General features: G+C 42.2%; 1 protein-coding gene and 3 non-coding genes across 4 annotated transcripts in view; 1 reads left to right on the top strand and 3 right to left on the bottom strand.

Moving 5' to 3' along the window:
* LOC124625782 overlaps positions 1-12,858 on the bottom strand; it is a 64,374-nt gene that overhangs the window by 47,431 nt on the left and 4,085 nt on the right. The window lies entirely within an intron of this gene.
* Positions 1,934-2,008, bottom strand: Trnaa-ugc. The gene has a single exon. It is a non-coding gene; the product is annotated as a tRNA-Ala (tRNA).
* Positions 2,374-2,448, bottom strand: Trnat-ugu. The gene has a single exon. It is a non-coding gene; the product is annotated as a tRNA-Thr (tRNA).
* Positions 2,741-2,815, top strand: Trnat-ugu. The gene has a single exon. It is a non-coding gene; the product is annotated as a tRNA-Thr (tRNA).

Here is a 12,858-nt window from a genome sequence, read left to right as displayed (position 1 = left end):
CCCTATGTGCAAACTATGTGGTGTGGAGGATGAAACAGAACCACATTTAAATTCCCTGTGCAAACCACTGGGAGCCAAAGACACAGAATATTAGTGCATTCATTCCTAAAGACCAAGAAAAGTGTCTCCTACCACACTTCTGGAGCTTTTTTATTAGAATGAGAGGGAGAGAAACTGCACAATATACTTAGCTTCGATGTAAGCAATTTGGGGGGGGGGGGGGACTAAGACCATTGTTATTTTGTGACTCTGATTAAATCAAGTCATTCAGCCAAAACTAGAATGATCACATAACCCAGGGAAGTGGTAGACCTTAGAGCATTGTTAAGCTGCTGGGGTAAATGCCCTCGGTGTAGAAAGGAGATAGCTTACAAAACACTCTTGCAACCCACTCGAATATATTGCACAAAACAGGACTTGCAAGTGATACTGACTGTATGCATTGAAGCACTATACATTTGGTCACAGGTTTGTTTGATACCTGGGAGTGATATGGAGATGCTGCAAAACGTTTCATGAAAAATGCTTGAAAACTGGTGCCACCTATCCTGTGAAATCCTATTTACACAGTTTCAGGAACAAGTATTAAGGGATGAATCTAGGGATAAATAAACCCCTAGGCATTGCACTCCCACAGAGACCTCGAAGACAAGATCAGATAAATTACAGCATGCACAGAAGCATTTAAACAGTCATTTTTGCTGTGCCATATATGAGAATGGGATAGGAAGAAACCCTCTGCAATACACTTCACAATGGTTTACATAGAACAGATGTAGACAAATAACACACACATGATGTAATTTAGGATATGTTATTTTGTCTTACGTGTACCAAGATGCAGCGCCATGTTTCTTCATTCAGTGCTCTCCCATCAAATATCACAATATTTCTCCCCCTGAAATTTGGAGATAAAGGATATTTTCCTCAGAAGGTGGCCTGCATGGAATAAAGGACTTTCAATATCACTACTGTTTTCCACTGTTATGGCGATAAATTATGTTGCATTCATTCACTGTTTTTAAAGCTTGGTAATGTGGTTTTCTGTTTTTAACTTCACTGCATTGTTTTATGCACATCTGTGATATATTACCACACAAGAAGCCAAGAATGCACTGCTTCAGCCATAAACAATGTTATCAGGGCAGCAAATGCATGGCGAAGTATGCTTCAACAACTGTCACACCAGAGGTAAAAGTCTGCAACCTTTCAAGAATGAAATTACTACGAAATGCTCTGAGAAGGGAATTTGTTTTTACCAATAAAATCAATACAGGCATCCTTTATCAATAGCAGTAATCAAAGCCATTGTGCCTATATCCAGCAACCTTTCAAATGAAAACATATTGATGAACAGACCTGACCTCTTTGAGGACCTCCACATCGAAACTGGTATCAGTGACCATAACTTGGTTGTGGCAGCAATGACTACCAAAGTGCAAAGGACAACAAAAATAAGCAGAAAGATAGACATGTTCAGTAAACAAGATAAAAAATCAGTGGTGTCATATCTCAATGAGGAACTTGAAACTTTTAGCATAGGGCAGGTGCATGTAGAGGAACTATGGCTCAAGTTTAAAAGAATAGTTGAACAAACACTGGATAGGTATGTACCCAATAGAACAGTCCCTAATGGGAGAGAACCTCCATGGTATACAGTAACTGTAAATAAACTTCTACAGAAACAGAGACTCCTGCATAACAAATGTAACACAAAGTGTAGCCCCATAGATAGAGAGATGCTGAATGAAACAAATTGGGCTGTCACAAGAGCAATGTGGGTCAATGGCTACCATAGCTGAATATTGTCAAATGATTTTTCACAGAACCAGAAGAAATTCTGATCATATGTAAAGGCGAAATGATAATTAAATGGACACCCTAGCTGCAAACAGGCGTTGATGTACTTCATTGGGTACATGTTGAAAATGTGTGCCCCGACCGGGACTCGAACCCGGGATCTCCTGCTTGCATGGCAGATGCTCTATCCATCTGAGCCACCGCGGGCACAGAGGATAGTGCGTCTGCAGGGACTTATCCCTTGCACGCTCCCCGTGAGATCCACATTCCCAACATGTCCACATCACTACATTCGTAGTGCGCCTAATAGACGTTTGCCCACCATACTAATTACTGGTGGCAGATTAATCTACCAAGTCCCGTATGAGTTCGGGCATAGCGTGTGCGTTCGCACAAGAAGGTCAATGGCTGGGAAGCAATATTTTAACTATATATGACGGTAGTATCTGTTCCCGAAAGAACAGTTACCGAGGATGACTATGCAGCTTTGCTAGAAATGAAATGATAATTAAATGGACACCCTAGCTGCAAACAGGCGTTGATGTACTTCATTGGGGACATGTTGAAAATGTGTGCCCCGACCGGGACTCGAACCCGGGATCTCCTGCTTACATGGCAGATGCTCTATCCAACTGAGCCACCGCAGGCACAGAGGATAATGCATCTGCAGGGACTTACCGGTATCTCTTGCACGCTCCCCGTGAAACGGTAGTATATATAGTTAAAATATGGCTTCCCGGCCATTGACCTTCTTGTGCGAACGCACACGCTATGCCCGAACTCGTACGGGACTTGGTAGATTAATCTGCCACGAGTAATGAGTATGGTGGGCAAACATCTATTAGGCGCACTACGAATGTAGTGATGTGGACATGTGGGGAATGTGGATCTCATGGGGAGCGTGCAAGGGATAAGTCCCTGCAGACGCACTATCCTCTGTGCCCGCGGTGGCTCAGATGGATAGAGCGTCTGCCATGTAAGCAGGAGATCCCGGGTTCGAGTCCCGGTCGGGGCACACATTTTCAACATGTCCCCAATGAAGTACATCAACGCCTGTTTGCAGCTAGGGTGTCCATTTAATTATCATTTCATTTCTAGCAAAGCTGCATGGTCATCCACGGTAACTGTTCTTTCAGGAACAGATACTACCGTCATATATATGTAAAGGCTGTTAGTGGCACTGAAGTTAGTGTCCAGTCCCTAGCGGATGAGATAGGAACTGAAATTGAGGTTAGCAAAGCAAAAGCTGAAATGCTTAACTCCATTTTCAAATGTTCCTTTACAAAGGAAAACCCAGGAGAATCGCCCCAATTCGATCATCATACCACTTGAAAGAGAAAAAGCTGAAATTGTTAAAACTGAAGAAAGCTCCAGGACCCGATGGAATCCCTATCAGAGTCTATACTGAGTTTCCAGCTGTCTTAGTCCCTCTTCTAACTATATCATAGATGCCTCAAACAAAATACCATGCCCAGTTCTTGGAAAAAGGCACAGGTCACGCCTGTCTACCAGAAGGGTCGTATAAGTGATCAACAAAACGAACGTCCAATATCTTTGGCATCGATTTGTTGTAGAATATTAAAACATATTCTGAGCTATAGCATAATGAGGTATCTTGAACATAATGACCTCCTCAGTGCCAACCAGAATGGAATCAGAAAACATCAGTCATGTGAAACCCAGCTCACACTTTTCTCACATAACATATTGAAAGCTTTGGATCATGGCTTTCAAAGAGATGCTGCATTTCTTTATTTCCGAGAAGCATTTGACTCAGTACCACACCTGTGCTTACTGTCAAAAGTATGATCATATGGGGTATCGAGTGAAATCTATGACTAGGTTCAGGACATTTTGGTAGGGGGGACACAGCATGTTATCTTTGATGGAGAGTCATCGTCAGATGTAGAAGTAACTTCGGGTGTGTCCCAGGGAAGTGTGCTGGGCCCATTGCCATTCATGTTGTATATTAGTGATCTTGCTGGCAATATTAATAATAACAACAGGCTTTCTGTAGATGGTGCAGTTATCTAAATGAAATACTATATGACTATATGAAAGAAGCTGGATTAATCTTGACATCGATAGTATTTTGAAGTGGTGCAAAGATTGGCAACTTGCTTTAAATGTTCAGAGATGTCTAAAACTGTGCACTTCACAAAATGAAAAAAAGTAGTGCCCTATGACCAAGCATCAGTGCGCCACTGTTGGAATCAGCAAACTCATACAAATACCTGAGAGTAACGATCATATAGGCTCAGTTGGGGGTAAAGCAGGTGGTAGACTTTGGTTTATTGGTCAAATACTGGGGAAGTACAATCAGTCTGCAAAGGAGAAGGCTTACAAATTACTTGTGTCACCCCTTCTAGAATATTGCTCAAATGTGTGGGACCCGTACCAATCAGGACTAAGCGGGGATATTGAATGTATACACAGAAGGACAGCATGGATAGCCACAGGTTAGTTTAACCCATGGAAGAATGTTACAGAGATAATGAAGTAACAGAACTGAAAGAGTCTTGAAGATAGATGTAAACTATCCCTAAAAAGTTTGTTAACAAAGTTTCAAGAATTGGCTTTACATGATGGCTCTAGGAATACACTACAATCCCCTATGTATTACTCACACAGGGACCATGAGGATAAGATTAGAATAACTATTTAACGCACATATGCTTTCAAACAATTATTCTTCCCGGGCTCCATACATGAAACAGGAAGAAACCCTGATAACTGGTACAATGGGACACGCCCTCTGCCATGCACCTCATGGTGGCTTGCAGAGTATAGACGTAGAAAAACGTCTTCATGTTGGAACTCATTGTGAGTTTTAAAAATTGTGTTGGGGAAAGGTTGCTGACAACCATCTTGGTAAAAGAAATGTATTTGCTAATAGTGTTTATGCTACCGTTTCATTTTTCAGTGATGGCATCCAAAGCAAAAAAAACATTTTAGAGGAAATAGCAATTCAGTCTACTGTGAACTACATAAAAGCTGTGTACTGAATAGAAAGGGAGCTTGTTGTGAAAGAGTTAAATTATTGGAGGTGGCAAAATCAAGAAGAGGGCACCAAAAAAGTGTGGAAAAAATGAAAACTAGTGTATAAAGTAAAAATGAAACTGCTTATGGGATTGACAATTTTAAAATAATGCAAAATACCAGCCAGGCATATGAAACTCTAATAATCATGGAGGACTGCAATGCAGTTGTAGGGAAAGGAGAAGAAGAAAAGATTACAGGAGAATATGGGCTTGGGACAAGGAAAGAGAGAGGAGAAAGACTAACTGAATTCTGTACTAAATTTCAGCAAGTAATAGCGAATACTCTGATCAAGAATCACAACAGGAGAAGATATACTTGGAAAAGGCTGGATGATGCAGGAAGATTTCAGTTAGATTACGTCATGGTCAGACAGAGATTCTGAAATCAGATACTGGATTGCACGGCATACCCACGAGCAGATACAGTCTCGGATCACAATGTAGAAGTGATGAAGAGTAGGCTGAAGTTTAAGAGACTAGTCAGGAAGAATCAATAAGCAACGGTGAGGGATACGAAAGTACTAAGAAATGACGAGATACACTTGAAGATACAGCAATAAAGAATAGCTCAGTAGGCAGTACAGTTGAACAGGAATGGACATCTCTAACAAGGGCAATCACAGAAGTTGGAAAGAAAAACATAGGTACAAAGAAAATAACTGCGAAGAAACCATGGGAAGTAGGGGTAAGCTATAGAGAGAGAGAAGTGTAAATTGATTTTGGACGAGGATGGGCTGTCAGGATGTGCCATATTAAAACTCGTCCGAGTTTCACAAGTGGTTTATTTTTTCCAGCTACAGTGCCCACATTCCTCCCAGTCTGTTGGGAGCCAACAAGACTGCCCCCAGTAGCGAGCCATGGCTTGGCCCACCACTGGCAGGCTATAGACCCCGTGTTGGCCTCAGAGGGTCGAACCAGCAACCTGCCGTGGACTGGAATGCTGGCGCCCCATCTGCTGCTGCATGTAGCCAGTGGGCTGACACACCCCGCCGTCCAGGAGAGCTGTCACACTTGAATGCCTTGTTAGTGAACCAGCGCCTATTTATACACGGCTGTGCACCTCTTTTTTGCTAACACGCTGCTCTGAGTCATGTACTCATAACATCCGGGTTGGGCCAGTAGGCCCCTTCTGCCTGTAACTTGCGTCATGCAAACCGCTGTGTTTACTCCTTTCAGTGCTTGTATAGTCCTGTGACCTCCATTCTACTTCGCAACTGCCGGTAGTGTAACTTACTGTCAACAGCCTTGCTGTAATTTGTGTCCACCAAAGCTAACCTTTCCCTATTTTATACAGTGGTGCTATATTAAATGGTGGTGCCACTACATTATTCCCCCTTCAAAAAGACGCAGTCCCTGGTTCAACCTCTAACCACTCTTAAACTTGTTTGGGTCGGCACATACTTAGAACATATTTATTGCTACTATTAGAAAACTTAGATGTGGTCTAGTCCTCTTAAACACATGACATGAGGCAAAACGTAAAAATTCCTTACTGGATGACCATTCCATGTAATACTAGATCAACCCCTTACCCACCCATATTACGCCCTCGGTATCCAATCCACTGAGATTTGGACTACCATCAGTTCCCTCTTGGAATTGGATCTCCACCTGATCGGAATGAAAACAACACACAACAAAAATAAGGCTGCGATGGCACTTGGCACAGAGGTGCTCAAAATGATCATTACTTGTCGTTGCCTTTCCCTATATTGAGCGACATGCTGCACGAGCTGTTCGGATGATGTATGCCCCTCTTGCTCTGAAATGAACTGGTTTACATATCTCAACAGACCTGACTCCAGAGTTTGATTTAACAAGGTCAGATTCTATCTTGGCAAAAACTCTAAAGTTGCTTCTGGTCAGTACAGCTGTGGCTGTGTAACATTCAATTATGTGACTCCTGAAATTGATGCTGGCAGATGGAAGGTTGGTCCTATTATGTTACACGCAGTTGCATTGATTAAAATTCTGCTCCCCTTGAGCTCTATATGTTTCGCTTCAGCAAATACTCCCTGCTCAAAACAACTTGCTACTACTATTAATTTTTCGTAGGTGGAGAAGATCCAATGCATCCGGACCCGTTGCAAGCTCGATTTTGGCTCCATGATGTCCCTTGGACAGTCTATTTATTCCCTCCTGGCTAAAATTAACTGCACCGTGCACATGTCCAGATTGGTGCTTATCACCCTGGCTGGACATACCATTACCTTCCCTCTATGGCAGCTCTGTAATTCCTCCCTTGTCACCTCGGCGTACCGGCTGTTAACTGGCGAGATCAGCAATACCTCCTCAGTTTTTACTTCTACAAACTTGCTCAATGCTCCCCCACTTCACTGGCATGAGGACAGGGATCACCATCAGCCTTCCTCCCTCTTCAAAAAGACTGCTGTCCCTAGCTGGCTTACAATACTCAAAAACACATACAACATAGGAAAATACAATGCCTAATTAATCTACCTAAACCCAATGACACATGACAAGAAAACAAAAAAACTAAAAATACTCTACTACTTCCTGGATCGCAAAGCATACGGTACGTCATGCTGTACTATATCTTCCTGGTGTTCCCTGCACTTAACACCTCTCCCCACTCTCTCTTTCCTCCTCTTCCCTTCCTGTGACATGCCTGGAATCACATCGGGGAGAACCCTTAAATGGCTGCAACCACCAAATGTGTACTATCGTTGTTCTAGTTGGCAGCTGAAGCTCAACATTAACAGGGGATGTGGTTTCAACTACTTGGTATGGGCCTTGATACTTCGTGATGAACTTTTTTGTTTTCCCTTTTGGCGTATACGGTCTGGATAGCATTGCCCATTGCCCTACTCTATACCAAGGTAAACATCCTTTCCGCTTCACTGCATCTTCATGCCTTTCCAAAGCCCTCGTATTCACATTTTGTACCCGTTTCCAAACATCCCAAATTGTTCTCGCGAATTGACGTAGAGATTCACCGGTCCTTCCTTTCTGTAGCTTCACTAACTCAAACGGAGATGGCATTTTTCGCCTTTACACTACCTCATATGGAGACAAACAGGTATTGGTATGGACTTTTGCATTGTATGCGCATAAAATATGCTTCAAATACTCGTCCCACTGACAGTGATGAGAATCCACATAAAAACTCAGCATTTTTCCGATTGTTCTATGTACCCGTTCCGTCCTTCCGTTTGCCTGTGGATGCAATGCGCTCATCCTCAACTTCTTTACGTTCAACAACTTACACAGTTCCTTCATTAAATCCGACATGAAGTTGGTCTCTTGGTCAGTAATAATTGTCTCCGGTATACCAAACTTCAAAATCCAATTATTTACAAACGCTTGCGCGACATTGCTGCTTGTTGATTTGGCATAACCACCACCTCCACCTTGAAAAATGGTCTATTATTGTCAGAATGAATCTGTTCCCCAATGGTGTTCAACTGAAAGGTCCTAAGACATCAATTCCCAAGAAAGAAAATCGACATGTCGCTTTCAGCAATCGTTGTAGCTGCACCTGTTTCTGACTCAAATCTGCTCTCTGGGCACATGGTATACAATTTTTGATATACTGATCCACATCCACTTTCCTACCTCTCCACCAATACCCCTCCGCCACCCTCCTATTCGTCACTCTACATCAACACCGACTCAAAAGGAAGGCCTCAGCGCTTGTTCGTTACATCACGTCAGCTAGGCACGGTGAACGCCAGGTCTGTTGCAGGCATACTCATAATGGTGGTGTCTCCCTCCCTGACACAGGAAAATGTGAAACTACGGTAGTTCACCAACACACATTGTTCTGAGAGATTTCTGCAATCAAGTAATTGTGCAATTCATTACACCTCTTAACAAATAGTGTACTCCTGAACTTAAATTTCCACCCGTTTTAAGGATTGACATACAAAAACAACTTCATGGTCCAGCAGCAACAGAATTCGTGCTTCTTTACCTTACTTGTAAATCTGAGGAAGTTACGTTTGTACTGGGTTGCTTTTACAAGAAACTGTGAACATATTGGTGCTCTTCTTTAGGTATCTTGGTTGACTATGGGGTGAGGAGCACTGAATGTTAATGAAATATCTTGCGATTGTACATATAGGGGGAGGGGGTGGGGGACAGAAGAAGAGGCAAAAGAGAGATACCTGTTTTATCAAATAAAATTTTTTTATCTTATAAAGTTTCTCCTTTCAGTTGCAAGAGGGAAATATTTATCTTTTCTAATGTGCATGTTTAAAAAGTTTAAGCTCAGCAGTATTTTCGATGTATGAAACTATTTTGTTTCCTGTTTAGAATTCCTTTCGTTGAAAATGACTGTAATCTAATGACTGGCAACAGTTGGACATTTACACATGTAAATTAGTTCATATTTCCAGCGACGATGTCAAACGAAAATAAATAAATAAAAGAAACGATTTCATTGTAAGGGGGTTGGGGTAAGTTTTGATAACAAAATGTATCAAGTAAATATAGTTACTTGAATGTAAAATTTCTGAAGCTTGCAATGGGGCAAAGCGTCTTCTCATATTGATCTACGTTTGTTTCGACAGGATTCAGTAATACAGAATTATGATCATCATTTGTAGCTTTAGGATAGTAAGAAAATCTTTCGTCTAAATAAAACTGCAGAATCCAAAACAATACCAAACATTTTGTGCAAAAATAAGAGATTTATAGTGAGACGCACCCCCAGGCGTTTCTGCCTGCAACAGACCTGGCGTTCGCCGTGCCTAGCTGACGTGATGTCACCAACAAGCGCCGAGGCCTTCCTTTGAGTCGGTGTTGTCTACAACAACCATGACCAGATAACATGCGCTCATATCTTCCTTTAAAACCTCATCTCTCAGTTTCGCTGGCACTACTACCCTTGGCCCTAACTTTGCTTCCCTGCACAGAAGACCGTCATACATATTAAATTGTGGCTGTGTCCAATACAATTTACAATCATTGTCAGCGTCCTGTAATTCTTGCCAGACTGCTAGGTCACAACCTATGACTTCTACTTTTGCCACCTTTCTACTCCGTGCATCCGCATTACTGTGCTTCTTCCCAGGCTTGTGCACCACCTCGTAGTCGAATTTACTAAGCCTCACAGCCCACATAGCGAGTCTAGCGGACGGAACCTTCAACCCCAACAACCACTTCAAAGCAGCATGATCTGTCACTACCCGAAATCTTCTCCCATATAAATATCATTTAAAATATGTGATTCCACAGATTACGCTAAGCATCTTCTGCTCTGTTGTTTAGTAATTCCTCTCTGCTGCATTCAACTGCCTAGACACATTTAGACACATACGCTACAGGACGTTCTTTCCCATCAATTTCCTGACTAAGAACACACCCTAATGTTTGATTCGATGCATCGCATGCTGGAATAAATTCCTTTTCAGAATCTGAAAACACAAGAACCGGACTTGATGTTAACACTTCTTTCAGTTTGTCAAACACTTCCTGACACTCTTCTCTCCATTCAGATTTCACACCCTTCTGTAACAATTGCGTCAAAACCCTTCACGATCTTTCGATAGAAATTGCAAATTCCGACTAATGATTGCACTTCCTTAACTGTTTTTGGCTCCCGAAAATCCCTTACTGCCTGCACGAACCTTGCATCTGTTAGCACTCTGTCCTTACTGATGATACGACCTAAATATTTCACTTCTTCTAATGCAAATTAACACTTCTCCAGGATCAATGTCAACTGAGCTGCTCTTAACCTCATAAAGACTTCCCTTAACTGCTGTCTATGTTGCTCCATATTACTTGAAAACACGGTAATGTCAGCCAAATAGACAAACACTGCCGTGGTTTCAAATTCCTTAATACACTGTCTAGCAACCTCTGAAACGTTGCTGGAGGGTTTTTCAAACCGAATGGCATTCTGATGTACTGAAGTAGAGGAAGTCGTTTTAGGAGGATTCTCTGGAGCCACCTAAAACTGATCATAACCACTTGTCAAATACATCGTAGAAAATTACTGACACTGTCTCCGATACGTTAGGAATGGGGTATGCGTCTGTTACTGTCTTATTAAGGAGGTATCGGTAGTCACAACAGAACCCGTATTTCTTAGTTCCATCCACAGGCACAACAACGTCTGCTCCCCAGCAACTATTACTAAGCTCTATAATACCGTCCACAAGCCGTTGATCAATGAAATTCTCCACAATCTGCTGCAATTACCTCGGTATTCTGTATGGTTTATGGTAAACAGGTGCTTTGTTGCCTGTTGGTATCCTATGTAGAACCAATGGAGTTGCTGGTAATGGCCCTCACGGAAAAAACAAATCCTTAAATTCCCACAACAATTCTTCCATGTGCTCTTTTTCTTCTCCTTTCAAATGCTTAACTTTGTTATGCAATACAGTTCTATCAGCAGTTAGTGCTTGATCGCTACACCTACCTCTTGAACATCAGTCTTCATCATCTGGTACATCCAAATTCGCTACTGAAACTCCTGTTCTCAAATTCGCATCTACAGCGCTAAAATTATCCACTACTCACCCACCGTTTCCCTCTTGTATGCGTACAATACTATGTTTCACAAAACAACCTAATGGATCCAAAAATTCATTATCCTCCAATGGTTCAATAACACATACCGTACCCACAGGTAGATTTGACTCTACACTTACCCAAAGCGACTTCCAGGTGCCACTAGACACACTCTCGTGTGAATTAAGCCTTAATGCTAATGTACCGATTCCACTGGTTTGTTCATTATGTTGAATGCCCCTCGCGATAGCTCTGCATCAACAACAATTTCCCCAAGCTGAAATAACATTCCACCAAGTTCCACAGTTTGTTGTCAAAAGTCAATTTTGACGTGATGTTGATGCAAGAAATCTGGCCACACTGCTGATTTCCACCCCTTCCTCTATTCTTCGGTGACTGGGTACACTGCCTCTGCATGTGTCCCATACAACCACACTTATAACATTTTATTCCTGCTGTAAACAATTCTTGTCTATCACATACCCCCTTTGCCACGTCTGTTTCCTAACACTGGATTGCCAGCCGAATACAAATCTTTCGGTGTCCCTTCACACACTTTCAGCGGTAACCCCCTCAAAAATACATCAAGTGCCCTTTGCTCGGCCTCCTGCAGCAGAACACAATTTGCTTCAATGTTCCAACCCAACTATTAAGTATACCCATTAAAATCTCTTATCCTGTCCACAAATTTCTCTACTGTCTCTCCCTGCCGCTTCGTCATTGTACTTAACCTCTCCCTGAAATACCAAGCGCTATTCTGTCCCGAAATACCAAGCGCTATTCTGTTTCTTGTACCTCTGTAAAAGCCCCTCCTTCAACTGCTTAAGCTGTCCCGCCTTCCTTAAAGCCTCAGGACACCTTATATATGTCTTCGCTTCACCCGTTCTCATATATGTCTTCGCTTCACCCGTTAATCTAATCTTGGCAACATGTAACAAGTGTTCCTCAGAGTAACCATTCATCACAGCTGAAGTTTCCAAGTTTTCCACAAACGAACGCACATCCTTAGATGCCTTGCTGGAAAACGGAATAATCAAACTTGCGGCGATTGGACCAATCCCCTGCTGAGGCAAAGCAAAAACGCCTGATCAGATGTGGTTTCCCGCTCACTCCTAGATGTTAATTCACTTCTCAACTGCATATTGTCCGCTGTCAATTGTGCCACTTTTTCCAACAAAATCCGTATCGCTTCTGGTTCCGACAAACCTCGCGTCCCTGACTCTACCATTGTATTACTTTTGTTCCCAGTTAGTCCCATTTCAACCTATATAATCCCACAGAAACCAAACATTTAACTACAAAAATAAACTGACTTCCTACAGCTCAGTATCTCATCTTATGTTTTAGGCGATGATGTAAAAGGAGGAGATATACAAAACATCATACTCAACCGAATACAAAAGTAATCAAATGCCATGAAAAACATCATCTTAATGCCCCAAACACGCTAACACTTATTCTGACCAAAGGGAGAGAGAGAGAGAGAGAGAGAGAGAGAGAGAGAGAGAGAGAGAGAGAATTGGTCAACACTCACGAC

This window comes from Schistocerca americana, chromosome 1, assembly GCF_021461395.2.
Source record: "Schistocerca americana isolate TAMUIC-IGC-003095 chromosome 1, iqSchAmer2.1, whole genome shotgun sequence".
In the NCBI taxonomy this organism is placed as follows: domain Eukaryota; kingdom Metazoa; phylum Arthropoda; class Insecta; order Orthoptera; family Acrididae; genus Schistocerca; species Schistocerca americana.
This window is presented reverse-complemented; position numbering and strand designations above follow the sequence as displayed.